This window comes from Phyllobates terribilis, unplaced genomic scaffold (assembly GCF_046119375.1).
Source record: "Phyllobates terribilis strain yellow unplaced genomic scaffold, ASM4611937v1 Scaffold_38__1_contigs__length_12584779, whole genome shotgun sequence".
NCBI classification, from domain to species: Eukaryota; Metazoa; Chordata; class Amphibia; order Anura; family Dendrobatidae; genus Phyllobates; species Phyllobates terribilis.
Window position 1 is genome coordinate 2,542,769 of NW_027362798.1, and position 27,179 is coordinate 2,569,947.

Genomic DNA, 27,179 nt, shown 5'->3' on the forward strand with positions numbered 1-27,179 from the left:
TCTCCTCCGGGAAGGGTCCACATGAATCCTCGCCTCGTGCGCTGTTTTGGTGTGACTTCGGTCACATTTTTCAGTGCCTTGGATGCAGCTTCAATCAAAAAATCTGTTCTTATCAGTTTAATATCTGATACGTCCCCTATCTGGGGACCATATATTAAATGGAATTTTAGAACAGGGAGATGGAAAAAGAGCTTGCTCTGTCCACTCCACGCATTGACCTGGTATTGCAGTATCTCCAGGACCGGTGCACCCCTTCTTTAATGCAGTTTCTAAAATCAGAAAGAATTGAATTCAATGTTTTTTGTTCATTTTGCTTGTTTGTCGGATTTTGGGATGGACTCTTTGGCTTTGCTTTTCTTCTCCTCATTGGATTTTTCATGTTCAAAGTTGCAGAAGCCAGATTACAAGCTCATTTTGGTTCAACTTCAGCAACTGTGCATTGCATTGCCATGTAATGTGATGCAATGCTATCTTTCTAGCTCTCCCTTTTTACTTCCTTTTGGATAAACAGACATATTAGGCAAGCATTTTGGAGCTTTCACCTAAATAACTACAGGTGGTGAGATAAGCTGCACAATATAATTGACCTTTCAGTATATTGTTGCACACACACCATCTATTTAGCAAATGCCCTTGTTATCAACAGCAGCCTTTTAAACTCACCTGAGCTAACAGGTATGTGCGCTGGTTACTCTGCTGCGCTTAAAATTTCTTTTTTGGTTTGCTACAATGCCTTTTCTGAAACGTTGTCTCCCTCTGCTGGAACACTGACTTCTTTCATTTAATGCCTGCAGACTATAAAAGAGAACCCAACCCAAAAAGTTTGGTTGATTAGTCTGTGGCATTCTGTTAAACTGTTGCTTATGGCGGTCTCTGTGAGCTTCTCAGCGACATTCAGCCAGCCAGGTATCCTGCCTGCAGTAGATGGAATGTGGCAATGGAACGCTGGCTGCGCGTGTCATAATAGGCTCTGAGCCTTTATATACCTGTGCACAGCAGCAGCCACCTTCAGTCTGCTGCTGGACAGCCAGCAGCAGCAGCAGCAGGAGAGGTATGTAATCAGGAGCCCTCCTGCTAAGGGTAGACAGCTGCTCGTTCCACCCCACCCCCCGCCTTAATTGGTTCTCCTCCCTTCCAACGGTGTTGAGGCGGGTGGGAACAGCAGGGGGTGAAGGTGCTGTGTTTAAAGAGGTGGAGTTATGCAGATCTAAAATGCGTGGATTGCAGCAGCAGCAAGCCGAAAAGTGCAGGCATGTAAGGGATCTAGAGGTTGACAACATGTCTTCTTAACGGGAGTCCAGGAGCTCATCTCCACAAATGGACTTTTCAGGATCCTTGGGTGGCTCCGTAGTTTGAAACCAATTCTGGTTATCGCTTCTCGGCCTTTTGGCTCAGATCTGTAATGGGTCTAGTCATTTGGCTGTCTGTGCGTTAACTCTTGGCCCTGTGGCATCGCCATTTTATGGCTTAAGCCACTTGCTGCTATAAGGAGTTGGCCAGTAGACACGACTAGCGATAATGGGACGCATTCGATACGCTGGGCCCGGTGAGGCTCGAGTGAAGTTTGGAATCCAGATTGATGTGGAAGAAGGCAAAGAAGGAATCTTTACCCTCAGCTTCGTGGTGAAGGAGATTTTGTTTGGACTCCTTGAAGTGAAGAAGGAAGAAATCTTGTGCCTCCAGCAATTCAAAAGCAAGTATAATCTTGTATTTACTTCTATGGCTGTTTGCAACAATTTCTATGATTGTTTGAAAAAGAATCTGGACAATCAATATTTGGATGGGCTGACTTTTGTCATCTTGTATTGCTCCAAAGAGGTACCTCTGACTGTTTTCATGTACAACCCACATGTGGACTTGGCTTTGATTTATGCCTTTCTAAATAGGCACTGCTATATTACCAAGGTGGCAGTAAAAGTCATGAATGAGGAGGAACTATGGACCGGTAAATATCGTTTCATGGTCAAGTTCCGGGAAAGTCCTGATGAACCAGGGGGTATACATTATCCTCCATCAAATTTTTCCATTGGGAGTGAGCGGGGTTACCTGTTCTTCCCCAATGCGCCCAGGTTTTGTCGTCATTGTAGGAGGTATGGCCATACTCAGGAAGCATGCGACATCAGACAGATTATTTGCAGGAAGTGCAATGAGGTGGGTCATTCTTCCAATAATTGCAAAAATGAAATAGTCTGTAACCTCTGCGGAGAGAAGGGGCATGCCTTCAGAGACTGTATATTCCATCCTGGTTCATATGCGGGGGCAGCGGGAAGGGGAAGGAGAAGAAATGAATCTCCTGCACCCACAGCTACAACTCCGACTGCTCCAACTCCGACTGCTCCGATATCTACTCTGGCTTTCCTGGATGAGGAGGAGGCTCGGGTTGCTTTTCCAGAACTGGTTCGTGTGAATGTAAGAGGAAATATGGAGCTGGCACCTGAGCCACCGGTGCAGAGGGCCGCGTCTGTGGCTTCAGATGTCAGTGAGTCTGAGACGATAACTGATGATCGTATAGGCATGGAAGTGGCCCCGGTGGAGGATCTGGAGGCTGAAATTCCAGACATGATGGTTACATTGCAGGGGGAAGAGGAGTCTGATCTGACCAGAACACCGCATGTGGCCTGGAGCGATGTCGTTTCTGACCTTGAGGAGGAGGGAGGTCAGGGGGACTTTGACCCCCAGCGGCGGGATTATAGTTCAGATGAAGATGGAGGCGCTTCAGTGAAGAAAAAGAAGAAAACTGAGCCATCCTTTTCCCCTTTAAGTGACTGCAGTGTGAGTCCAGCCCGGGTGTACCCTACTGCATCCGATCCCCAAGATGTGTCTTTTTTGGGGGAAGGCACAAACTACGATATCTGCACGTCCAGCGTCCTACCCCCAGAAGGGTTAGGATGATGTACAGGTGGGCATGTTGTCGTGACCTGCCACATCAAATTAATAGATGGGTGCCCAAGTTGCTCTCAGCATCTTGTCGCTAAATGTTAGGCTGATTAAATCTGAGTCGAGAAGAGTGGCAATTTTGGACTACTTGAGCAACTTGGATGCGGACGTATACTGTGTCCAGGAGTGTGGGATCTCCGATCCCTTAAGTGAAAATGCATGGCCTTTAGGTCAAAGTGTGTGGTCTGGTTCTGTATGTAATAAAAATTGTGGGGTAGGTGTTTTGGTGAAGGGTTATAGTGTTAAGATAGAAAGTTACATGGTGGTGGAGGCGGGGAGGTGTGTAATATGTGAGTTAAATTGTAGGGGGTGGAGGGTTAGGGTGGTAAATATGTATGCACCAATAGATAAAGGGGAGAGGCTGGAAATTTTTGAGAAATTATGTTTTTTTTTATCTGGCAAAATGCCAATAATTTTTGTTGGAGATTTCAATTGTGTGACGGAGGGGGATAAGATGGATGTTACAGGTAAAAGACTCAAGAGTCTTGTGGCGGATTTTTCCTTACAGGATGCTGCGGAAGTTTTTTTAGGTAATCCACCTCCTGCGACCTATAAGGCCGACAGGGGAGGCATAGAGTCTAGAATAGACCGTATCTTCTTTTCTTCACAAAATGTTATTTGTAGGAATTTCCAGCAGGAAGATGTTCCCTTCTCTGACCATGTGTGTTTGAGGGCACGTCTAGAAGGTAAGATTTCCTTTGTATATGGTGGTGGCGTGTGGAAACTTAATGTGCGTTTGCTGGAAGATAATAGGATCATGCGTGATTTTAGGCGAATGTATGTTAGGTGGAGGGATAAAAAAAGTGATTTCAGGAATGTGCTTGAGTGGTGGGACTGGATGAAGAGTGAGATTGGTTTTTTCTTTAGAAAAAGGGGCAGGAGGAAAGCAGCAATGAATAGAGCAAAATTTAATGATTTAAGCTCTAGACTGGAGTGGCTGAGGATGTTAAGGATGATTGGAGTGGATGTGGATGTTTTGATGTGTCAAGTGAAAGAAGAGATTAAGAAATATATTGAGGGTAAAGGGAAAGAAATTATTTACCGTTCTAAGATTGAACATTTGGAGAAAAATGAGAAATGCACAAGGTTTTTTTTCAAAAAAGTTTTTGGGAAGAAAGTAGATATGGATGAGGTGGTGAATGGTGATGGGGTGTGTGTGAGTGGGAAGGATGTGATGCAGGAGGTGGTGTTGTTTTATAAGGAGTTGTATGGGGAAAAATGGGTTGATGATAGGATGTTGACTGATGCTTTGGGGTGTTTAGAAGGTTGTTTGGGTGAGGATGAACGTGAAATATTGGATGATGTAATTGTGTTGGATGAAGTTAAAAAAGTGGTGATGTCTGCGAGTAAGAATAAAACACCTGGGAAGGATGGACTGCCCGTGGAGTTATATGTTAAGGAATGGGACACGATGGGAAATGACTTATTGGAGGTGTGCCAGTATATGTTCACGGAGAATATGTTGAGTGAATCTATGAGAGATGGGGTGGTGGTTTTGGTTCATAAGAAAGGTGATAAAAAGGATTTGGGGAATTGGAGGCCAATCACCCTTTTGAATGCAGACTATAAGGTGTTTAGTAAATTGTTGGCTAGCCGGATGCGGGAAGTGATTGGCGGTGTGGTGGATGAAGATCAAGTGTGTGCAGTGCCTGGGAGAAGTATGACTGAAAATTTGGTGTTGTTGCGTGATGTGATTGGGGATTGTATGAGTCGTAAGCAGAAATGTTTGTTGTTTTCGGTTGATTTTGAAAAAGCTTTTGACCGTGTGTCACATAGCTTTATGTTTAAGGTTTTGTCTAAGATGGGTTATTCCAGGAATTTTGTAAACTGTGTTAGGAGTTTGTATTGTAATGTTTCAAGTGAATTTTTGGTGAATGGGTGGTTGAGTGAGAAAGTGAGAATTAAATCAGGAGTGCGTCAGGGGTGCCCTATGTCCCCTTTTTTGTTTATTAGTGTGATTGAAGTGTTGATGTGTATGGTTAGGAAGGATAAGGTTATGAGAGGTGTGATGATTCCTGGGAGTAATGGAAAGGATGTGAGAATTCTAGGTTACATGGATGATGTAGTGATTGTGAGTGGGAATATGGCTGCGATGAGTAGGGCAAGGTTGATATTAAGTTTGTTTTGTAGTGTCTCAGCTTTTAAGGTCAATTGGACTAAGAGTTCCTTTAAATGTTTTGGTGAGAGGAATGTACGGATGGATGGTGTGAGGTGTGAGGATGGTGCAATAAAGGTGCTTGGGATTAAGTTTAATGATGATTTGAAAGGAAATGAGAGTTGGGAAGATTGTGGGGTGAGAGTGGTGCGCAAGTTGAATTTTTGGCGAATGAGAGAATTAACTCTGACTGGGAAAGTTCTGATTATTAAGGCGGTTATTTTGCCTATTTTGTTGTTTGTTGCGAATGTATATCCTGCTGCTTTTAAGAAAATTAGGAAAACTGAGAAATTCATCTTTAATTTTCTTTGGGGAAGTCGCATGGAGAAATTGAAACGGGAATATGTCTATAAGTTATGTGTAAATGGTGGTTTGGATTTTCCAAATATTGATTTCTTTTTAGGGATTAGTTACGTGAAAATGGTGGTGGTGGTTCTAGGGAAAAGTAATAAGTGTGCTTATATGATGAAGTATTCGGCTGGATGGATGCTTTATGGCTTAAAGTGGGTCAAAAGGGATGCTAGAGTGCCTGTTGCTTTTAAGTGTCCTGTATGGTATGGTTGTGTTGAGAAATTTGTAAGGAAGTATGATTTGTTGTCCGTTAACATGAGTGATTTTAGGCAAAAGAAGAAAGTCATTAGGATGGTGCGTGAGCGTGAGGTGGTATGTAATATCAATGGGTTGAGAGGGGAGGAAGTAACCGAGATGTGGAGAAAATTAAGTATAGATGGTGTGACTAACAGACAGAGAGATATCGCTTGGATGATATTGCATGACATTTTGCCTGTTAGAGATGTGCAAAAGAAGAGGGATTTAGTTAAATCTGAGGTATGCCCGAGGGATGGATGTGGTTTGAGAGAGCATGTTAGACATATGGTATGGGATTGTGATTTTGCATATGATGTATGGAAGGGTATAGGGGGACTTTGCAAGGAATTGGTGGGTGTAAAGTATGTTAATTGGAAACTTGCTATGTTTGGGATGGGTGCATGTAGTAGAATTAAGGATAGGATTTTATGGTTGTTGGTGGTGTGTGTAATTGAAAGTTTGTGGGATGCGAGGAATTTGTTAGTTTTTAAAAGGAAGAAAATGTCAGTTAATGAATGTTTGAGATTGATTCTGTCACGTATGTATGTAATATACCTCTGGGATCAGGAACGTGGAAGTATTATAGATGCTGAAGGGATCTGGAAGTTTAAAAAGTGGAGGTTTTTGGTAAAGTTTAATTAGTAGTGTATAATGTACCTGATGATAAGGTTTGGTTTTATTTTTGATTATATACCAAGTGTGATGAAAGGCTAAGTGTCAATGAAAGGCTTTTGTAAGTCGATTTGATGGAGCTTATGCTCCGGCCTATCTGATTTGGTTAAAAAAAAAAAAGAAAAAAAAAAAAAAAAAAAATCTGTTCTTATCAGTTTAATATCTGATACGTCCCCTATCTGGGGACCATATATTAAATGGATTTTTAGAACAGGGAGATGGAAAAAGAGCTTGCTCTGTCCACTCCACGCATTGACCTGGTATTGCAGTATCTCCAGGACCGGTGCACCCCTTCTTTAATGCAGTTTCTAAAATCAGAAAGAATTGAATTCAATGTTTTTTGTTCATTTTGCTTGTTTGTCGGATTTTGGGATGGACTCTTTGGCTTTGCTTTTCTTCTCCTCATTGGACTTTTCATGTTCAAAGTTGCAGAAGCCAGATTACAAGCTCATTTTGGTTCAACTTCAGCAACTGTGCATTGCATTGCCATGTAATGTGATGCAATGCTATCTTTCTAGCTCTCCCTTTTTACTTCCTTTTGGATAAACAGACATATTAGGCAAGCATTTTGGAGCTTTCACCTAAATAACTACAGGTGGTGAGATAAGCTGCACAATATAATTGACCTTTCAGTATATTGTTGCACACACACCATCTATTTAGCAAATGCCCTTGTTATCAACAGCAGCCTTTTAAACTCACCTGAGCTAACAGGTATGTGCGCTGGTTACTCTGCTGCGCTTAAAATTTCTTTTTTGGTTTGCTACAATGCCTTTTCTGAAACGTTGTCTCCCTCTGCTGGAACACTGACTTCTTTCATTTAATGCCTGCAGACTATAAAAGAGAACCCAACCCAAAAAGTTTGGTTGATTAGTCTGTGGCATTCTGTTAAACTGTTGCTTATGGCGGTCTCTGTGAGCTTCTCAGCGACATTCAGCCAGCCAGGTATCCTGCCTGCAGTAGATGGAATGTGGCAATGGAACGCTGGCTGCGCGTGTCATAATAGGCTCTGAGCCTTTATATACCTGTGCACAGCAGCAGCCACCTTCAGTCTGCTGCTGGACAGCCAGCAGCAGCAGCAGCAGGAGAGGTATGTAATCAGGAGCCCTCCTGCTAAGGGTAGACAGCTGCTCGTTCCACCCCACCCCCCGCCTTAATTGGTTCTCCTCCCTTCCAACGGTGTTGAGGCGGGTGGGAACAGCAGGGGGTGAAGGTGCTGTGTTTAAAGAGGTGGAGTTATGCAGATCTAAAACGCGTGGATTGCAGCAGCAGCAAGCCGAAAAGTGCAGGCATGTAAGGGATCTAGAGGTTGACAACATGTCTTCTTAACGGGAGTCCAGGAGCTCATCTCCACAAATGGACTTTTCAGGATCCTTGGGTGGCTCCGTAGTTTGAAACCAATTCTGGTTATCGCTTCTCGGCCTTTTGGCTAAGATCAAGTGTAGTATCTGTTCTTATCAGTTTAATATCTGATACGTCCCCTATCTGGGGACCATATATTAAATGGATTTTTAGAACAGGGAGATGGAAAAAGAGCTTGCTCTGTCCACTCCACGCATTGACCTGGTATTGCAGTATCTCCAGGACCGGTGCACCCCTTCTTTAATGCAGTTTCTAAAATCAGAAAGAATTGAATTCAATGTTTTTTGTTCATTTTGCTTGTTTGTCAGATTTTGGGATGGACTCTTTGGCTTTGCTTTTCTTCTCCTCATTGGATTTTTCATGTTCAAAGTTGCAGAAGCCAGATTACAAGCTCATTTTGGTTCAACTTCAGCAACTGTGCATTGCATTGCCATGTAATGTGATGCAATGCTATCTTTCTAGCTCTCCCTTTTTACTTCCTTTTGGATAAACAGACATATTAGGCAAGCATTTTGGAGCTTTCACCTAAATAACTACAGGTGGTGAGATAAGCTGCACAATATAATTGACCTTTCAGTATATTGTTGCACACACACCATCTATTTAGCAAATGCCCTTGTTATCAACAGCAGCCTTTTAAACTCACCTGAGCTAACAGGTATGTGCGCTGGTTACTCTGCTGCGCTTAAAATTTCTTTTTTGGTTTGCTACAATGCCTTTTCTGAAACATTGTCTCCCTCTGCTGGAACACTGACTTCTTTCATTTAATGCCTGCAGACTATAAAAGAGAACCCAACCCAAAAAGTTTGGTTGATTAGTCTGTGGCATTCTGTTAAACTGTTGCTTATGGCGGTCTCTGTGAGCTTCTCAGCGACATTCAGCCAGCCAGGTATCCTGCCTGCAGTAGATGGAATGTGGCAATGGAACGCTGGCTGCGCGTGTCATAATAGGCTCTGAGCCTTTATATACCTGTGCACAGCAGCAGCCACCTTCAGTCTGCTGCTGGACAGCCAGCAGCAGCAGCAGCAGCAGGAGAGGTATGTAATAAGGAGCCCTCCTGCTAAGGGTAGACAGCTGCTCGTTCCACCCCACCCCCCGCCTTAATTGGTTCTCCTCCCTTCCAACGGTGTTGAGGCGGGTGGGAACAGCAGGGGGTGAAGGTGCTGTGTTTAAAGAGGTGGAGTTATGCAGATCTAAAACGCGTGGATTGCAGCAGCAGCAAGCCGAAAAGTGCAGGCATGTAAGGGATCTAGAGGTTGACAACATGTCTTCTTAACGGGAGTCCAGGAGCTCATCTCCACAAATGGACTTTTCAGGATCCTTGGGTGGCTCCGTAGTTTGAAACCAATTCTGGTTATCGCTTCTCGGCCTTTTGGCTAAGATCAAGTGTAGTATCTGTTCTTATCAGTTTAATATCTGATACGTCCCCTATCTGGGGACCATATATTAAATGGATTTTTAGAACAGGGAGATGGAAAAAGAGCTTGCTCTGTCCACTCCACGCATTGACCTGGTATTGCAGTATCTCCAGGACCGGTGCACCCCTTCTTTAATGCAGTTTCTAAAATCAGAAAGAATTGAATTCAATGTTTTTTGTTCATTTTGCTTGTTTGTCGGATTTTGGGATGGACTCTTTGGCTTTGCTTTTCTTCTCCTCATTGGATTTTTCATGTTCAAAGTTGCAGAAGCCAGATTACAAGCTCATTTTGGTTCAACTTCAGCAACTGTGCATTGCATTGCCATGTAATGTGATGCAATGCTATCTTTCTAGCTCTCCCTTTTTACTTCCTTTTGGATAAACAGACATATTAGGCAAGCATTTTGGAGCTTTCACCTAAATAACTACAGGTGGTGAGATAAGCTGCACAATATAATTGACCTTTCAGTATATTGTTGCACACACACCATCTATTTAGCAAATGCCCTTGTTATCAACAGCAGCCTTTTAAACTCACCTGAGCTAACAGGTATGTGCGCTGGTTACTCTGCTGCGCTTAAAATTTCTTTTTTGGTTTGCTACAATGCCTTTTCTGAAACATTGTCTCCCTCTGCTGGAACACTGACTTCTTTCATTTAATGCCTGCAGACTATAAAAGAGAACCCAACCCAAAAAGTTTGGTTGATTAGTCTGTGGCATTCTGTTAAACTGTTGCTTATGGCGGTCTCTGTGAGCTTCTCAGCGACATTCAGCCAGCCAGGTATCCTGCCTGCAGTAGATGGAATGTGGCAATGGAACGCTGGCTGCGCGTGTCATAATAGGCTCTGAGCCTTTATATACCTGTGCACAGCAGCAGCCACCTTCAGTCTGCTGCTGGACAGCCAGCAGCAGCAGCAGCAGCAGGAGAGGTATGTAATCAGGAGCCCTCCTGCTAAGGGTAGACAGCTGCTCGTTCCACCCCACCCCCCGCCTTAATTGGTTCTCCTCCCTTCCAACGGTGTTGAGGCGGGTGGGAACAGCAGGGGGTGAAGGTGCTGTGTTTAAAGAGGTGGAGTTATGCAGATCTAAAACGCGTGGATTGCAGCAGCAGCAAGCCGAAAAGTGCAGGCATGTAAGGGATCTAGAGGTTGACAACATGTCTTCTTAACGGGAGTCCAGGAGCTCATCTCCACAAATGGACTTTTCAGGATCCTTGGGTGGCTCCGTAGTTTGAAACCAATTCTGGTTATCGCTTCTCGGCCTTTTGGCTAAGATCAAGTGTAGTATCTGTTCTTATCAGTTTAATATCTGATACGTCCCCTATCTGGGGACCATATATTAAATGGATTTTTAGAACAGGGAGATGGAAAAAGAGCTTGCTCTGTCCACTCCACGCATTGACCTGGTATTGCAGTATCTCCAGGACCGGTGCACCCCTTCTTTAATGCAGTTTCTAAAATCAGAAAGAATTGAATTCAATGTTTTTTGTTCATTTTGCTTGTTTGTCGGATTTTGGGATGGACTCTTTGGCTTTGCTTTTCTTCTCCTCATTGGATTTTTCATGTTCAAAGTTGCAGAAGCCAGATTACAAGCTCATTTTGGTTCAACTTCAGCAACTGTGCATTGCATTGCCATGTAATGTGATGCAATGCTATCTTTCTAGCTCTCCCTTTTTACTTCCTTTTGGATAAACAGACATATTAGGCAAGCATTTTGGAGCTTTCACCTAAATAACTACAGGTGGTGAGATAAGCTGCACAATATAATTGACCTTTCAGTATATTGTTGCACACACACCATCTATTTAGCAAATGCCCTTGTTATCAACAGCAGCCTTTTAAACTCACCTGAGCTAACAGGTATGTGCGCTGGTTACTCTGCTGCGCTTAAAATTTCTTTTTTGGTTTGCTACAATGCCTTTTCTGAAACGTTGTCTCCCTCTGCTGGAACACTGACTTCTTTCATTTAATGCCTGCAGACTATAAAAGAGAACCCAACCCAAAAAGTTTGGTTGATTAGTCTGTGGCATTCTGTTAAACTGTTGCTTATGGCGGTCTCTGTGAGCTTCTCAGCGACATTCAGCCAGCCAGGTATCCTGCCTGCAGTAGATGGAATGTGGCAATGGAACGCTGGCTGCGCGTGTCATAATAGGCTCTGAGCCTTTATATACCTGTGCACAGCAGCAGCCACCTTCAGTCTGCTGCTGGACAGCCAGCAGCAGCAGCAGCAGGAGAGGTATGTAATCAGGAGACCTCCTGCTAAGGGTAGACAGCTGCTCGTTCCACCCCACCCCCCGCCTTAATTGGTTCTCCTCCCTTCCAACGGTGTTGAGGCGGGTGGGAACAGCAGGGGGTGAAGGTGCTGTGTTTAAAGAGGTGGAGTTATGCAGATCTAAAACGCGTGGATTGCAGCAGCAGCAAGCCGAAAAGTGCAGGCATGTAAGGGATCTAGAGGTTGACAACATGTCTTCTTAACGGGAGTCCAGGAGCTCATCTCCACAAATGGACTTTTCAGGATCCTTGGGTGGCTCCGTAGTTTGAAACCAATTCTGGTTATCGCTTCTCGGCCTTTTGGCTAAGATCAAGTGTAGTATCTGTTCTTATCAGTTTAATATCTGATACGTCCCCTATCTGGGGACCATATATTAAATGGATTTTTAGAACAGGGAGATGGAAAAAGAGCTTGCTCTGTCCACTCCACGCATTGACCTGGTATTGCAGTATCTCCAGGACCGGTGCACCCCTTCTTTAATGCAGTTTCTAAAATCAGAAAGAATTGAATTCAATGTTTTTTGTTCATTTTGCTTGTTTGTCGGATTTTGGGATGGACTCTTTGGCTTTGCTTTTCTTCTCCTCATTGGATTTTTCATGTTCAAAGTTGCAGAAGCCAGATTACAAGCTCATTTTGGTTCAACTTCAGCAACTGTGCATTGCATTGCCATGTAATGTGATGCAATGCTATCTTTCTAGCTCTCCCTTTTTACTTCCTTTTAGATAAACAGACATATTAGGCAAGCATTTTGGAGCTTTCACCTAAATAACTACAGGTGGTGAGATAAGCTGCACAATATAATTGACCTTTCAGTATATTGTTGCACACACACCATCTATTTAGCAAATGCCCTTGTTATCAACAGCAGCCTTTTAAACTCACCTGAGCTAACAGGTATGTGCGCTGGTTACTCTGCTGCGCTTAAAATTTCTTTTTTGGTTTGCTACAATGCCTTTTCTGAAACGTTGTCTCCCTCTGCTGGAACACTGACTTCTTTCATTTAATGCCTGCAGACTATAAAAGAGAACCCAACCCAAAAAGTTTGGTTGATTAGTCTGTGGCATTCTGTTAAACTGTTGCTTATGGCGGTCTTTGTGAGCTTCTCAGCGACATTCAGCCAGCCAGGTATCCTGCCTGCAGTAGATGGAATGTGGCAATGGAACGCTGGCTGCGCGTGTCATAATAGGCTCTGAGCCTTTATATACCTGTGCACAGCAGCAGCCACCTTCAGTCTGCTGCTGGACAGCCAGCAGCAGCAGCAGCAGGAGAGGTATGTAATCAGGAGCCCTCCTGCTAAGGGTAGACAGCTGCTCGTTCCACCCCACCCCCCGCCTTAATTGGTTCTCCTCCCTTCCAACGGTGTTGAGGCGGGTGGGAACAGCAGGGGGTGAAGGTGCTGTGTTTAAAGAGGTGGAGTTATGCAGATCTAAAACGCGTGGATTGCAGCAGCAGCAAGCCGAAAAGTGCAGGCATGTAAGGGATCTAGAGGTTGACAACATGTCTTCTTAACGGGAGTCCAGGAGCTCATCTCCACAAATGGACTTTTCAGGATCCTTGGGTGGCTCCGTAGTTTGAAACCAATTCTGGTTATCGCTTCTCGGCCTTTTGGCTAAGATCAAGTGTAGTATCTGTTCTTATCAGTTTAATATCTGATACGTCCCCTATCTGGGGACCATATATTAAATGGATTTTTAGAACAGGGAGATGGAAAAAGAGCTTGCTCTGTCCACTCCACGCATTGACCTGGTATTGCAGTATCTCCAGGACCGGTGCACCCCTTCTTTAATGCAGTTTCTAAAATCAGAAAGAATTGAATTCAATGTTTTTTGTTCATTTTGCTTGTTTGTCGGATTTTGGGATGGACTCTTTGGCTTTGCTTTTCTTCTCCTCATTGGATTTTTCATGTTCAAAGTTGCAGAAGCCAGATTACAAGCTCATTTTGGTTCAACTTCAGCAACTGTGCATTGCATTGCCATGTAATGTGATGCAATGCTATCTTTCTAGCTCTCCCTTTTTACTTCCTTTTGGATAAACAGACATATTAGGCAAGCATTTTGGAGCTTTCACCTAAATAACTACAGGTGGTGAGATAAGCTGCACAATATAATTGACCTTTCAGTATATTGTTGCACACACACCATCTATTTAGCAAATGCCCTTGTTATCAACAGCAGCCTTTTAAACTCACCTGAGCTAACAGGTATGTGCGCTGGTTACTCTGCTGCGCTTAAAATTTCTTTTTTGGTTTGCTACAATGCCTTTTCTGAAATGTTGTCTCCCTCTGCTGGAACACTGACTTCTTTCATTTAATGCCTGCAGACTATAAAAGAGAACCCAACCCAAAAAGTTTGGTTGATTAGTCTGTGGCATTCTGTTAAACTGTTGCTTATGGCGGTCTCTGTGAGCTTCTCAGCGACATTCAGCCAGCCAGGTATCCTGCCTGCAGTAGATGGAATGTGGCAATGGAACGCTGGCTGCGCGTGTCATAATAGGCTCTGAGCCTTTATATACCTGTGCACAGCAGCAGCCACCTTCAGTCTGCTGCTGGACAGCCAGCAGCAGCAGCAGCAGGAGAGGTATGTAATCAGGAGCCCTCCTGCTAAGGGTAGACAGCTGCTCGTTCCACCCACCCCCCGCCTTAATTGGTTCTCCTCCCTTCCAACGGTGTTGAGGCGGGTGGGAACAGCAGGGGGTGAAGGTGCTGTGTTTAAAGAGGTGGAGTTATGCAGATCTAAAACGCGTGGATTGCAGCAGCAGCAAGCCGAAAAGTGCAGGCATGTAAGGGATCTAGAGGTTGACAACATGTCTTCTTAACGGGAGTCCAGGAGCTCATCTCCACAAATGGACTTTTCAGGATCCTTGGGTGGCTCCGTAGTTTGAAACCAATTCTGGTTATCGCTTCTCGGCCTTTTGGCTAAGATCAAGTGTAGTATCTGTTCTTATCAGTTTAATATCTGATACGTCCCCTATCTGGGGACCATATATTAAATGGATTTTTAGAACAGGGAGATGGAAAAAGAGCTTGCTCTGTCCACTCCACGCATTGACCTGGTATTGCAGTATCTCCAGGACCGGTGCACCCCTTCTTTAATGCAGTTTCTAAAATCAGAAAGAATTGAATTCAATGTTTTTTGTTCATTTTGCTTGTTTGTCGGATTTTGGGATGGACTCTTTGGCTTTGCTTTTCTTCTCCTCATTGGATTTTTCATGTTCAAAGTTGCAGAAGCCAGATTACAAGCTCATTTTGGTTCAACTTCAGCAACTGTGCATTGCATTGCCATGTAATGTGATGCAATGCTATCTTTCTAGCTCTCCCTTTTTACTTCCTTTTGGATAAACAGACATATTAGGCAAGCATTTTGGAGCTTTCACCTAAATAACTACAGGTGGTGAGATAAGCTGCACAATATAATTGACCTTTCAGTATATTGTTGCACACACACCATCTATTTAGCAAATGCCCTTGTTATCAACAGCAGCCTTTTAAACTCACCTGAGCTAACAGGTATGTGCGCTGGTTACTCTGCTGCGCTTAAAATTTCTTTTTTGGTTTGCTACAATGCCTTTTCTGAAACGTTGTCTCCCTCTGCTGGAACACTGACTTCTTTCATTTAATGCCTGCAGACTATAAAAGAGAACCCAACCCAAAAAGTTTGGTTGATTAGTCTGTGGCATTCTGTTAAACTGTTGCTTATGGCGGTCTCTGTGAGCTTCTCAGCGACATTCAGCCAGCCAGGTATCCTGCCTGCAGTAGATGGAATGTGGCAATGGAACGCTGGCTGCGCGTGTCATAATAGGCTCTGAGCCTTTATATACCTGTGCACAGCAGCAGCCACCTTCAGTCTGCTGCTGGACAGCCAGCAGCAGCAGCAGCAGGAGAGGTATGTAATCAGGAGCCCTCCTGCTAAGGGTAGACAGCTGCTCGTTCCACCCCACCCCCCGCCTTAATTGGTTCTCCTCCCTTCCAACGGTATTGAGGCGGGTGGGAACAGCAGGGGGTGAAGGTGCTGTGTTTAAAGAGGTGGAGTTATGCAGATCTAAAACGCGTGGATTGCAGCAGCAGCAAGCCGAAAAGTGCAGGCATGTAAGGGATCTAGAGGTTGACAACATGTCTTCTTAACGGGAGTCCAGGAGCTCATCTCCACAAATGAACTTTTCAGGATCCTTGGGTGGCTCCGTAGTTTGAAACCAATTCTGGTTATCGCTTCTCGGCCTTTTGGCTAAGATCAAGTGTAGTATCTGTTCTTATCAGTTTAATATCTGATACGTCCCCTATCTGGGGACCATATATTAAATGGATTTTTAGAACAGGGAGATGGAAAAAGAGCTTGCTCTGTCCACTCCACGCATTGACCTGGTATTGCAGTATCTCCAGGACCGGTGCACCCCTTCTTTAATGCAGTTTCTAAAATCAGAAAGAATTGAATTCAATGTTTTTTGTTCATTTTGCTTGTTTGTCGGATTTTGGGATGGACTCTTTGGCTTTGCTTTTCTTCTCCTCATTGGATTTTTCATGTTCAAAGTTGCAGAAGCCAGATTACAAGCTCATTTTGGTTCAACTTCAGCAACTGTGCATTGCATTGCCATGTAATGTGATGCAATGCTATCTTTCTAGCTCTCCCTTTTTACTTCCTTTTGGATAAACAGACATATTAGGCAAGCATTTTGGAGCTTTCACCTAAATAACTACAGGTGGTGAGATAAGCTGCACAATATAATTGACCTTTCAGTATATTGTTGCACACACACCATCTATTTAGCAAATGCCCTTGTTATCAACAGCAGCCTTTTAAACTCACCTGAGCTAACAGGTATGTGCGCTGGTTACTCTGCTGCGCTTAAAATTTCTTTTTTGGTTTGCTACAATGCCTTTTCTGAAACGTTGTCTCCCTCTGCTGGAACACTGACTTCTTTCATTTAATGCCTGCAGACTATAAAAGAGAACCCAACCCAAAAAGTTTGGTTGATTAGTCTGTGGCATTCTGTTAAACTGTTGCTTATGGCGGTCTCTGTGAGCTTCTCAGCGACATTCAGCCAGCCAGGTATCCTGCCTGCAGTAGATGGAATGTGGCAATGGAACGCTGGCTGCGCATGTCATAATAGGCTCTGAGCCTTTATATACCTGTGCACAGCAGCAGCCACCTTCAGTCTGCTGCTGGACAGCCAGCAGCAGCAGCAGCAGGAGAGGTATGTAATCAGGAGCCCTCCTGCTAAGGGTAGACAGCTGCTCGTTCCACCCCACCCCCCGCCTTAATTGGTTCTCCTCCCTTCCAACGGTGTTGAGGCGGGTGGGAACAGCAGGGGGTGAAGGTGCTGTGTTTAAAGAGGTGGAGTTATGCAGATCTAAAACGCGTGGATTGCAGCAGCAGCAAGCCGAAAAGTGCAGGCATGTAAGGGATCTAGAGGTTGACAACATGTCTTCTTAACGGGAGTCCAGGAGCTCATCTCCACAAATGGACTTTTCAGGATCCTTGGGTGGCTCCGTAGTTTGAAACCAATTCTGGTTATCGCTTCTCGGCCTTTTGGCTAAGATCAAGTGTAGTATCTGTTCTTATCAGTTTAATATCTGATACGTCCCCTATCTGGGGACCATATATTAAATGGATTTTTAGAACAGGGAGATGGAAAAAGAGCTTGCTCTGTCCACTCCACGCATTGACCTGGTATTGCAGTATCTCCAGGACCGGTGCACCCCTTCTTTAATGCAGTTTCTAAAATCAGAAAGAATTGAATTCAATGTTTTTTGTTCATTTTGCTTGTTTGTCGGATTTTGGGATGGACTCTTTGGCTTTGCTTTTCTTCTCCTCATTGGATTTTTCATGTTCAAAGTTGCAGAAGCCAGATTACAAGCTCATTTTGGTTCAACTTCAGCAACTGTGCATTGCATTGCCATGTAATGTGATGCAATGCTATCTTTCTAGCTCTCCCTTTTTACTTCCTTTTAGATAAACAGACATATTAGGCAAGCATTTTGGAGCTTTCACCTAAATAACTACAGGTGGTGAGATAAGCTGCACAATATAATTGACCTTTCAGTATATTGTTGCACACACACCATCTATTTAGCAAATGCCCTTGTTATCAACAGCAGCCTTTTAAACTCACCTGAGCTAACAGGTATGTGCGCTGGTTACTCTGCTGCGCTTAAAATTTCTTTTTTGGTTTGCTACAATGCCTTTTCTGAAACGTTGTCTCCCTCTGCTGGAACACTGACTTCTTTCATTTAATGCCTGCAGACTATAAAAGAGAACCCAACCCAAAAAGTTTGGTTGATTAGTCTGTGGCATTCTGTTAAACTGTTGCTTATGGCGGTCTTTGTGAGCTTCTCAGCGACATTCAGCCAGCCAGGTATCCTGCCTGCAGTAGATGGAATGTGGCAATGGAACGCTGGCTGCGCGTGTCATAATAGGCTCTGAGCCTTTATATACCTGTGCACAGCAGCAGCCACCTTCAGTCTGCTGCTGGACAGCCAGCAGCAGCAGCAGCAGGAGAGGTATGTAATCAGGAGCCCTCCTGCTAAGGGTAGACAGCTGCTCGTTCCACCCCACCCCCCGCCTTAATTGGTTCTCCTCCCTTCCAACGGTGTTGAGGCGGGTGGGAACAGCAGGGGGTGAAGGTGCTGTGTTTAAAGAGGTGGAGTTATGCAGATCTAAAACGCGTGGATTGCAGCAGCAGCAAGCCGAAAAGTGCAGGCATGTAAGGGATCTAGAGGTTGACAACATGTCTTCTTAACGGGAGTCCAGGAGCTCATCTCCACAAATGGACTTTTCAGGATCCTTGGGTGGCTCCGTAGTTTGAAACCAATTCTGGTTATCGCTTCTCGGCCTTTTGGCTAAGATCAAGTGTAGTATCTGTTCTTATCAGTTTAATATCTGATACGTCCCCTATCTGGGGACCATATATTAAATGGATTTTTAGAACAGGGAGATGGAAAAAGAGCTTGCTCTGTCCACTCCACGCATTGACCTGGTATTGCAGTATCTCCAGGACCGGTGCACCCCTTCTTTAATGCAGTTTCTAAAATCAGAAAGAATTGAATTCAATGTTTTTTGTTCATTTTGCTTGTTTGTCGGATTTTGGGATGGACTCTTTGGCTTTGCTTTTCTTCTCCTCATTGGATTTTTCATGTTCAAAGTTGCAGAAGCCAGATTACAAGCTCATTTTGGTTCAACTTCAGCAACTGTGCATTGCATTGCCATGTAATGTGATGCAATGCTATCTTTCTAGCTCTCCCTTTTTACTTCCTTTTGGATAAACAGACATATTAGGCAAGCATTTTGGAGCTTTCACCTAAATAACTACAGGTGGTGAGATAAGCTGCACAATATAATTGACCTTTCAGTATATTGTTGCACACACACCATCTATTTAGCAAATGCCCTTGTTATCAACAGCAGCCTTTTAAACTCACCTGAGCTAACAGGTATGTGCGCTGGTTACTCTGCTGCGCTTAAAATTTCTTTTTTGGTTTGCTACAATGCCTTTTCTGAAACGTTGTCTCCCTCTGCTGGAACACTGACTTCTTTCATTTAATGCCTGCAGACTATAAAAGAGAACCCAACCCAAAAAGTTTGGTTGATTAGTCTGTGGCATTCTGTTAAACTGTTGCTTATGGCGGTCTCTGTGAGCTTCTCAGCGACATTCAGCCAGCCAGGTATCCTGCCTGCAGTAGATGGAATGTGGCAATGGAACGCTGGCTGCGCGTGTCATAATAGGCTCTGAGCCTTTATATACCTGTGCACAGCAGCAGCCACCTTCAGTCTGCTGCTGGACAGCCAGCAGCAGCAGCAGCAGGAGAGGTATGTAATCAGGAGCCCTCCTGCTAAGGGTAGACAGCTGCTCGTTCCACCCCACCCCCCGCCTTAATTGGTTCTCCTCCCTTCCAACGGTGTTGAGGCGGGTGGGAACAGCAGGGGGTGAAGGTGCTGTGTTTAAAGAGGTGGAGTTATGCAGATCTAAAACGCGTGGATTGCAGCAGCAGCAAGCCGAAAAGTGCAGGCATGTAAGGGATCTAGAGGTTGACAACATGTCTTCTTAACGGGAGTCCAGGAGCTCATCTCCACAAATGGACTTTTCAGGATCCTTGGGTGGCTCCGTAGTTTGAAACCAATTCTGGTTATCGCTTCTCGGCCTTTTGGCTAAGATCAAGTGTAGTATCTGTTCTTATCAGTTTAATATCTGATACGTCCCCTATCTGGGGACCATATATTAAATGGATTTTTAGAACAGGGAGATGGAAAAAGAGCTTGCTCTGTCCACTCCACGCATTGACCTGGTATTGCAGTATCTCCAGGACCGGTGCACCCCTTCTTTAATGCAGTTTCTAAAATCAGAAAGAATTGAATTCAATGTTTTTTGTTCATTTTGCTTGTTTGTCGGATTTTGGGATGGACTCTTTGGCTTTGCTTTTCTTCTCCTCATTGGATTTTTCATGTTCAAAGTTGCAGAAGCCAGATTACAAGCTCATTTTGGTTCAACTTCAGCAACTGTGCATTGCATTGCCATGTAATGTGATGCAATGCTATCTTTCTAGCTCTCCCTTTTTACTTCCTTTTGGATAAACAGACATATTAGGCAAGCATTTTGGAGCTTTCACCTAAATAACTACAGGTGGTGAGATAAGCTGCACAATATAATTGACCTTTCAGTATATTGTTGCACACACACCATCTATTTAGCAAATGCCCTTGTTATCAACAGCAGCCTTTTAAACTCACCTGAGCTAACAGGTATGTGCGCTGGTTACTCTGCTGCGCTTAAAATTTCTTTTTTGGTTTGCTACAATGCCTTTTCTGAAACGTTGTCTCCCTCTGCTGGAACACTGACTTCTTTCATTTAATGCCTGCAGACTATAAAAGAGAACCCAACCCAAAAAGTTTGGTTGATTAGTCTGTGGCATTCTGTTAAACTGTTGCTTATGGCGGTCTCTGTGAGCTTCTCAGCGACATTCAGCCAGCCAGGTATCCTGCCTGCAGTAGATGGAATGTGGCAATGGAACGCTGGCTGCGCGTGTCATAATAGGCTCTGAGCCTTTATATACCTGTGCACAGCAGCAGCCACCTTCAGTCTGCTGCTGGACAGCCAGCAGCAGCAGCAGCAGGAGAGGTATGTAATCAGGAGCCCTCCTGCTAAGGGTAGACAGCTGCTCGTTCCACCCCACCCCCCGCCTTAATTGGTTCTCCTCCCTTCCAACGGTGTTGAGGCGGGTGGGAACAGCAGGGGGTGAAGGTGCTGTGTTTAAAGAGGTGGAGTTATGCAGATCTAAAACGCGTGGATTGCAGCAGCAGCAAGCCGAAAAGTGCAGGCATGTAAGGGATCTAGAGGTTGACAACATGTCTTCTTAACGGGAGTCCAGGAGCTCATCTCCACAAATGAACTTTTCAGGATCCTTGGGTGGCTCCGTAGTTTGAAACCAATTCTGGTTATCGCTTCTCGGCCTTTTGGCTAAGATCAAGTGTAGTATCTGTTCTTATCAGTTTAATATCTGATACGTCCCCTATCTGGGGACCATATATTAAATGGATTTTTAGAACAGGGAGATGGAAAAAGAGCTTGCTCTGTCCACTCCACGCATTGACCTGGTATTGCAGTATCTCCAGGACCGGTGCACCCCTTCTTTAATGCAGTTTCTAAAATCAGAAAGAATTGAATTCAATGTTTTTTGTTCATTTTGCTTGTTTGTCGGATTTTGGGATGGACTCTTTGGCTTTGCTTTTCTTCTCCTCATTGGATTTTTCATGTTCAAAGTTGCAGAAGCCAGATTACAAGCTCATTTTGGTTCAACTTCAGCAACTGTGCATTGCATTGCCATGTAATGTGATGCAATGCTATCTTTCTAGCTCTCCCTTTTTACTTCCTTTTGGATAAACAGACATATTAGGCAAGCATTTTGGAGCTTTCACCTAAATAACTACAGGTGGTGAGATAAGCTGCACAATATAATTGACCTTTCAGTATATTGTTGCACACACACCATCTATTTAGCAAATGCCCTTGTTATCAACAGCAGCCTTTTAAACTCACCTGAGCTAACAGGTATGTGCGCTGGTTACTCTGCTGCGCTTAAAATTTCTTTTTTGGTTTGCTACAATGCCTTTTCTGAAACGTTGTCTCCCTCTGCTGGAACACTGACTTCTTTCATTTAATGCCTGCAGACTATAAAAGAGAACCCAACCCAAAAAGTTTGGTTGATTAGTCTGTGGCATTCTGTTAAACTGTTGCTTATGGCGGTCTCTGTGAGCTTCTCAGCGACATTCAGCCAGCCAGGTATCCTGCCTGCAGTAGATGGAATGTGGCAATGGAACGCTGGCTGCGCGTGTCATAATAGGCTCTGAGCCTTTATATACCTGTGCACAGCAGCAGCCACCTTCAGTCTGCTGCTGGACAGCCAGCAGCAGCAGCAGCAGGAGAGGTATGTAATCAGGAGCCCTCCTGCTAAGGGTAGACAGCTGCTCGTTCCACCCCACCCCCCGCCTTAATTGGTTCTCCTCCCTTCCAACGGTGTTGAGGCGGGTGGGAACAGCAGGGGGTGAAGGTGCTGTGTTTAAAGAGGTGGAGTTATGCAGATCTAAAACGCGTGGATTGCAGCAGCAGCAAGCCGAAAAGTGCAGGCATGTAAGGGATCTAGAGGTTGACAACATGTCTTCTTAACGGGAGTCCAGGAGCTCATCTCCACAAATGGACTTTTCAGGATCCTTGGGTGGCTCCGTAGTTTGAAACCAATTCTGGTTATCGCTTCTCGGCCTTTTGGCTAAGATCAAGTGTAGTATCTGTTCTTATCAGTTTAATATCTGATACGTCCCCTATCTGGGGACCATATATTAAATGGATTTTTAGAACAGGGAGATGGAAAAAGAGCTTGCTCTGTCCACTCCACGCATTGACCTGGTATTGCAGTATCTCCAGGACCGGTGCACCCCTTCTTTAATGCAGTTTCTAAAATCAGAAAGAATTGAATTCAATGTTTTTTGTTCATTTTGCTTGTTTGTCGGATTTTGGGATGGACTCTTTGGCTTTGCTTTTCTTCTCCTCATTGGATTTTTCATGTTCAAAGTTGCAGAAGCCAGATTACAAGCTCATTTTGGTTCAACTTCAGCAACTGTGCATTGCATTGCCATGTAATGTGATGCAATGCTATCTTTCTAGCTCTCCCTTTTTACTTCCTTTTGGATAAACAGACATATTAGGCAAGCATTTTGGAGCTTTCACCTAAATAACTACAGGTGGTGAGATAAGCTGCACAATATAATTGACCTTTCAGTATATTGTTGCACACACACCATCTATTTAGCAAATGCCCTTGTTATCAACAGCAGCCTTTTAAACTCACCTGAGCTAACAGGTATGTGCGCTGGTTACTCTGCTGCGCTTAAAATTTCTTTTTTGGTTTGCTACAATGCCTTTTCTGAAACGTTGTCTCCCTCTGCTGGAACACTGACTTCTTTCATTTAATGCCTGCAGACTATAAAAGAGAACCCAACCCAAAAAGTTTGGTTGATTAGTCTGTGGCATTCTGTTAAACTGTTGCTTATGGCGGTCTCTGTGAGCTTCTCAGCGACATTCAGCCAGCCAGGTATCCTGCCTGCAGTAGATGGAATGTGGCAATGGAACGCTGGCTGCGCGTGTCAAAATAGGCTCTGAGCCTTTATATACCTGTGCACAGCAGCAGCCACCTTCAGTCTGCTGCTGGACAGCCAGCAGCAGCAGCAGCAGGAGAGGTATGTAATCAGGAGCCCTCCTGCTAAGGGTAGACAGCTGCTCGTTCCACCCCACCCCCCGCCTTAATTGGTTCTCCTCCCTTCCAACGGTGTTGAGGCGGGTGGGAACAGCAGGGGGTGAAGGTGCTGTGTTTAAAGAGGTGGAGTTATGCAGATCTAAAACGCGTGGATTGCAGCAGCAGCAAGCCGAAAAGTGCAGGCATGTAAGGGATCTAGAGGTTGACAACATGTCTTCTTAACGGGAGTCCAGGAGCTCATCTCCACAAATGGACTTTTCAGGATCCTTGGGTGGCTCCGTAGTTTGAAACCAATTCTGGTTATCGCTTCTCGGCCTTTTGGCTAAGATCAAGTGTAGTATCTGTTCTTATCAGTTTTATATCTGATACGTCCCCTATCTGGGGACCATATATTAAATGGATTTTTAGAACAGGGAGATGGAAAAAGAGCTTGCTCTGTCCACTCCACGCATTGACCTGGTATTGCAGTATCTCCAGGACCGGTGCACCCCTTCTTTAATGCAGTTTCTAAAATCAGAAAGAATTGAATTCAATGTTTTTTGTTCATTTTGCTTGTTTGTCGGATTTTGGGATGGACTCTTTGGCTTTGCTTTTCTTCTCCTCATTGGATTTTTCATGTTCAAAGTTGCAGAAGCCAGATTACAAGCTCATTTTGGTTCAACTTCAGCAACTGTGCATTGCATTGCCATGTAATGTGATGCAATGCTATCTTTCTAGCTCTCCCTTTTTACTTCCTTTTGGATAAACAGACATATTAGGCAAGCATTTTGGAGCTTTCACCTAAATAACTACAGGTGGTGAGATAAGCTGCACAATATAATTGACCTTTCAGTATATTGTTGCACACACACCATCTATTTAGCAAATGCCCTTGTTATCAACAGCAGCCTTTTAAACTCACCTGAGCTAACAGGTATGTGCGCTGGTTACTCTGCTGCGCTTAAAATTTCTTTTTTGGTTTGCTACAATGCCTTTTCTGAAACGTTGTCTCCCTCTGCTGGAACACTGACTTCTTTCATTTAATGCCTGCAGACTATAAAAGAGAACCCAACCCAAAAAGTTTGGTTGATTAGTCTGTGGCATTCTGTTAAACTGTTGCTTATGGCGGTCTCTGTGAGCTTCTCAGCGACATTCAGCCAGCCAGGTATCCTGCCTGCAGTAGATGGAATGTGGCAATGGAACGCTGGCTGCGCGTGTCATAATAGGCTCTGAGCCTTTATATACCTGTGCACAGCAGCAGCCACCTTCAGTCTGCTGCTGGACAGCCAGCAGCAGCAGCAGCAGGAGAGGTATGTAATCAGGAGCCCTCCTGCTAAGGGTAGACAGCTGCTCGTTCCACCCCACCCCCCGCCTTAATTGGTTCTCCTCCCTTCCAACGGTGTTGAGGCGGGTGGGAACAGCAGGGGGTGAAGGTGCTGTGTTTAAAGAGGTGGAGTTATGCAGATCTAAAACGCGTGGATTGCAGCAGCAGCAAGCCGAAAAGTGCAGGCATGTAAGGGATCTAGAGGTTGACAACATGTCTTCTTAACGGGAGTCCAGGAGCTCATCTCCACAAATGGACTTTTCAGGATCCTTGGGTGGCTCCGTAGTTTGAAACCAATTCTGGTTATCGCTTCTCGGCCTTTTGGCTAAGATCAAGTGTAGTATCTGTTCTTATCAGTTTAATATCTGATACGTCCCCTATCTGGGGACCATATATTAAATGGATTTTTAGAACAGGGAGATGGAAAAAGAGCTTGCTCTGTCCACTCCACGCATTGACCTGGTATTGCAGTATCTCCAGGACCGGTGCACCCCTTCTTTAATGCAGTTTCTAAAATCAGAAAGAATTGAATTCAATGTTTTTTGTTCATTTTGCTTGTTTGTCGGATTTTGGGATGGACTCTTTGGCTTTGCTTTTCTTCTCCTCATTGGATTTTTCATGTTCAAAGTTGCAGAAGCCAGATTACAAGCTCATTTTGGTTCAACTTCAGCAACTGTGCATTGCATTGCCATGTAATGTGATGCAATGCTATCTTTCTAGCTCTCCCTTTTTACTTCCTTTTGGATAAACAGACATATTAGGCAAGCATTTTGGAGCTTTCACCTAAATAACTACAGGTGGTGAGATAAGCTGCACAATATAATTGACCTTTCAGTATATTGTTGCACACACACCATCTATTTAGCAAATGCCCTTGTTATCAACAGCAGCCTTTTAAACTCACCTGAGCTAACAGGTATGTGCGCTGGTTACTCTGCTGCGCTTAAAATTTCTTTTTTGGTTTGCTACAATGCCTTTTCTGAAACGTTGTCTCCCTCTGCTGGAACACTGACTTCTTTCATTTAATGCCTGCAGACTATAAAAGAGAACCCAACCCAAAAAGTTTGGTTGATTAGTCTGTGGCATTCTGTTAAACTGTTGCTTATGGCGGTCTCTGTGAGCTTCTCAGCGACATTCAGCCAGCCAGGTATCCTGCCTGCAGTAGATGGAATGTGGCAATGGAACGCTGGCTGCGCGTGTCATAATAGGCTCTGAGCCTTTATATACCTGTGCACAGCAGCAGCCACCTTCAGTCTGCTGCTGGACAGCCAGCAGCAGCAGCAGCAGGAGAGGTATGTAATCAGGAGCCCTCCTGCTAAGGGTAGACAGCTGCTCGTTCCACCCCACCCCCCGCCTTAATTGGTTCTCCTCCCTTCCAACGGTGTTGAGGCGGGTGGGAACAGCAGGGGGTGAAGGTGCTGTGTTTAAAGAGGTGGAGTTATGCAGATCTAAAACGCGTGGATTGCAGCAGCAGCAAGCCGAAAAGTGCAGGCATGTAAGGGATCTAGAGGTTGACAACATGTCTTCTTAACGGGAGTCCAGGAGCTCATCTCCACAAATGGACTTTTCAGGATCCTTGGGTGGCTCCGTAGTTTGAAACCAATTCTGGTTATCGCTTCTCGGCCTTTTGGCTAAGATCAAGTGTAGTATCTGTTCTTATCAGTTTAATATCTGATACGTCCCCTATCTGGGGACCATATATTAAATGGATTTTTAGAACAGGGAGATGGAAAAAGAGCTTGCTCTGTCCACTCCACGCATTGACCTGGTATTGCAGTATCTCCAGGACCGGTGCACCCCTTCTTTAATGCAGTTTCTAAAATCAGAAAGAATTGAATTCAATGTTTTTTGTTCATTTTGCTTGTTTGTCGGATTTTGGGATGGACTCTTTGGCTTTGCTTTTCTTCTCCTCATTGGATTTTTCATGTTCAAAGTTGCAGAAGCCAGATTACAAGCTCATTTTGGTTCAACTTCAGCAACTGTGCATTGCATTGCCATGTAATGTGATGCAATGCTATCTTTCTAGCTCTCCCTTTTTACTTCCTTTTGGATAAACAGACATATTAGGCAAGCATTTTGGAGCTTTCACCTAAATAACTACAGGTGGTGAGATAAGCTGCACAATATAATTGACCTTTCAGTATATTGTTGCACACACACCATCTATTTAGCAAATGCCCTTGTTATCAACAGCAGCCTTTTAAACTCACCTGAGCTAACAGGTATGTGCGCTGGTTACTCTGCTGCGCTTAAAATTTCTTTTTTGGTTTGCTACAATGCCTTTTCTGAAACGTTGTCTCCCTCTGCTGGAACACTGACTTCTTTCATTTAATGCCTGCAGACTATAAAAGAGAACCCAACCCAAAAAGTTTGGTTGATTAGTCTGTGGCATTCTGTTAAACTGTTGCTTATGGCGGTCTCTGTGAGCTTCTCAGCGACATTCAGCCAGCCAGGTATCCTGCCTGCAGTAGATGGAATGTGGCAATGGAACGCTGGCTGCGCGTGTCAAAATAGGCTCTGAGCCTTTATATACCTGTGCACAGCAGCAGCCACCTTCAGTCTGCTGCTGGACAGCCAGCAGCAGCAGCAGCAGGAGAGGTATGTAATCAGGAGCCCTCCTGCTAAGGGTAGACAGCTGCTCGTTCCACCCCACCCCCCGCCTTAATTGGTTCTCCTCCCTTCCAACGGTGTTGAGGCGGGTGGGAACAGCAGGGGGTGAAGGTGCTGTGTTTAAAGAGGT

The 27,179-nt window shown here is 44.4% G+C and overlaps 17 non-coding genes across 17 annotated transcripts; all 17 read left to right on the forward strand.

Annotated features, from left to right (window-relative positions):
- The first annotated feature begins 73 nt into the window (after window positions 1-73).
- Window positions 74-255, forward strand: LOC141183279 (U2 spliceosomal RNA). The gene has a single exon (XR_012258272.1). It is a non-coding gene; the product is annotated as a U2 spliceosomal RNA (small nuclear RNA).
- Window positions 256-6,447: 6,192 nt separating this feature from the next.
- On the forward strand, window positions 6,448-6,646 carry LOC141183410 (U2 spliceosomal RNA). Its single transcript, XR_012258375.1, has one exon. It is a non-coding gene; the product is annotated as a U2 spliceosomal RNA (small nuclear RNA).
- Window positions 6,647-7,761: 1,115 nt separating this feature from the next.
- On the forward strand, window positions 7,762-7,952 carry LOC141182991 (U2 spliceosomal RNA). Its single transcript, XR_012258010.1, has one exon. It is a non-coding gene; the product is annotated as a U2 spliceosomal RNA (small nuclear RNA).
- A 1,118-nt stretch (window positions 7,953-9,070) lies between these two features.
- LOC141182992 (U2 spliceosomal RNA) lies at window positions 9,071-9,261 on the forward strand. The gene has a single exon (XR_012258011.1). It is a non-coding gene; the product is annotated as a U2 spliceosomal RNA (small nuclear RNA).
- Window positions 9,262-10,379: 1,118 nt separating this feature from the next.
- LOC141182993 (U2 spliceosomal RNA) lies at window positions 10,380-10,570 on the forward strand. Its single transcript, XR_012258012.1, has one exon. It is a non-coding gene; the product is annotated as a U2 spliceosomal RNA (small nuclear RNA).
- A 1,115-nt stretch (window positions 10,571-11,685) lies between these two features.
- On the forward strand, window positions 11,686-11,876 carry LOC141182994 (U2 spliceosomal RNA). The gene has a single exon (XR_012258013.1). It is a non-coding gene; the product is annotated as a U2 spliceosomal RNA (small nuclear RNA).
- A 1,115-nt stretch (window positions 11,877-12,991) lies between these two features.
- Window positions 12,992-13,182, forward strand: LOC141182995 (U2 spliceosomal RNA). The gene has a single exon (XR_012258014.1). It is a non-coding gene; the product is annotated as a U2 spliceosomal RNA (small nuclear RNA).
- A 1,114-nt stretch (window positions 13,183-14,296) lies between these two features.
- Window positions 14,297-14,487, forward strand: LOC141182996 (U2 spliceosomal RNA). Its single transcript, XR_012258015.1, has one exon. It is a non-coding gene; the product is annotated as a U2 spliceosomal RNA (small nuclear RNA).
- Window positions 14,488-15,602: 1,115 nt separating this feature from the next.
- LOC141182998 (U2 spliceosomal RNA) lies at window positions 15,603-15,793 on the forward strand. Its single transcript, XR_012258016.1, has one exon. It is a non-coding gene; the product is annotated as a U2 spliceosomal RNA (small nuclear RNA).
- Window positions 15,794-16,908: 1,115 nt separating this feature from the next.
- Window positions 16,909-17,099, forward strand: LOC141182999 (U2 spliceosomal RNA). The gene has a single exon (XR_012258017.1). It is a non-coding gene; the product is annotated as a U2 spliceosomal RNA (small nuclear RNA).
- A 1,115-nt stretch (window positions 17,100-18,214) lies between these two features.
- Window positions 18,215-18,405, forward strand: LOC141183000 (U2 spliceosomal RNA). The gene has a single exon (XR_012258018.1). It is a non-coding gene; the product is annotated as a U2 spliceosomal RNA (small nuclear RNA).
- Window positions 18,406-19,520: 1,115 nt separating this feature from the next.
- Window positions 19,521-19,711, forward strand: LOC141183001 (U2 spliceosomal RNA). The gene has a single exon (XR_012258019.1). It is a non-coding gene; the product is annotated as a U2 spliceosomal RNA (small nuclear RNA).
- A 1,115-nt stretch (window positions 19,712-20,826) lies between these two features.
- On the forward strand, window positions 20,827-21,017 carry LOC141183003 (U2 spliceosomal RNA). The gene has a single exon (XR_012258021.1). It is a non-coding gene; the product is annotated as a U2 spliceosomal RNA (small nuclear RNA).
- Window positions 21,018-22,132: 1,115 nt separating this feature from the next.
- On the forward strand, window positions 22,133-22,323 carry LOC141183004 (U2 spliceosomal RNA). Its single transcript, XR_012258022.1, has one exon. It is a non-coding gene; the product is annotated as a U2 spliceosomal RNA (small nuclear RNA).
- Window positions 22,324-23,438: 1,115 nt separating this feature from the next.
- LOC141183196 (U2 spliceosomal RNA) lies at window positions 23,439-23,629 on the forward strand. The gene has a single exon (XR_012258196.1). It is a non-coding gene; the product is annotated as a U2 spliceosomal RNA (small nuclear RNA).
- A 1,115-nt stretch (window positions 23,630-24,744) lies between these two features.
- Window positions 24,745-24,935, forward strand: LOC141183005 (U2 spliceosomal RNA). The gene has a single exon (XR_012258023.1). It is a non-coding gene; the product is annotated as a U2 spliceosomal RNA (small nuclear RNA).
- Window positions 24,936-26,050: 1,115 nt separating this feature from the next.
- On the forward strand, window positions 26,051-26,241 carry LOC141183006 (U2 spliceosomal RNA). The gene has a single exon (XR_012258024.1). It is a non-coding gene; the product is annotated as a U2 spliceosomal RNA (small nuclear RNA).
- The last annotated feature ends 938 nt before the right edge of the window (window positions 26,242-27,179 follow it).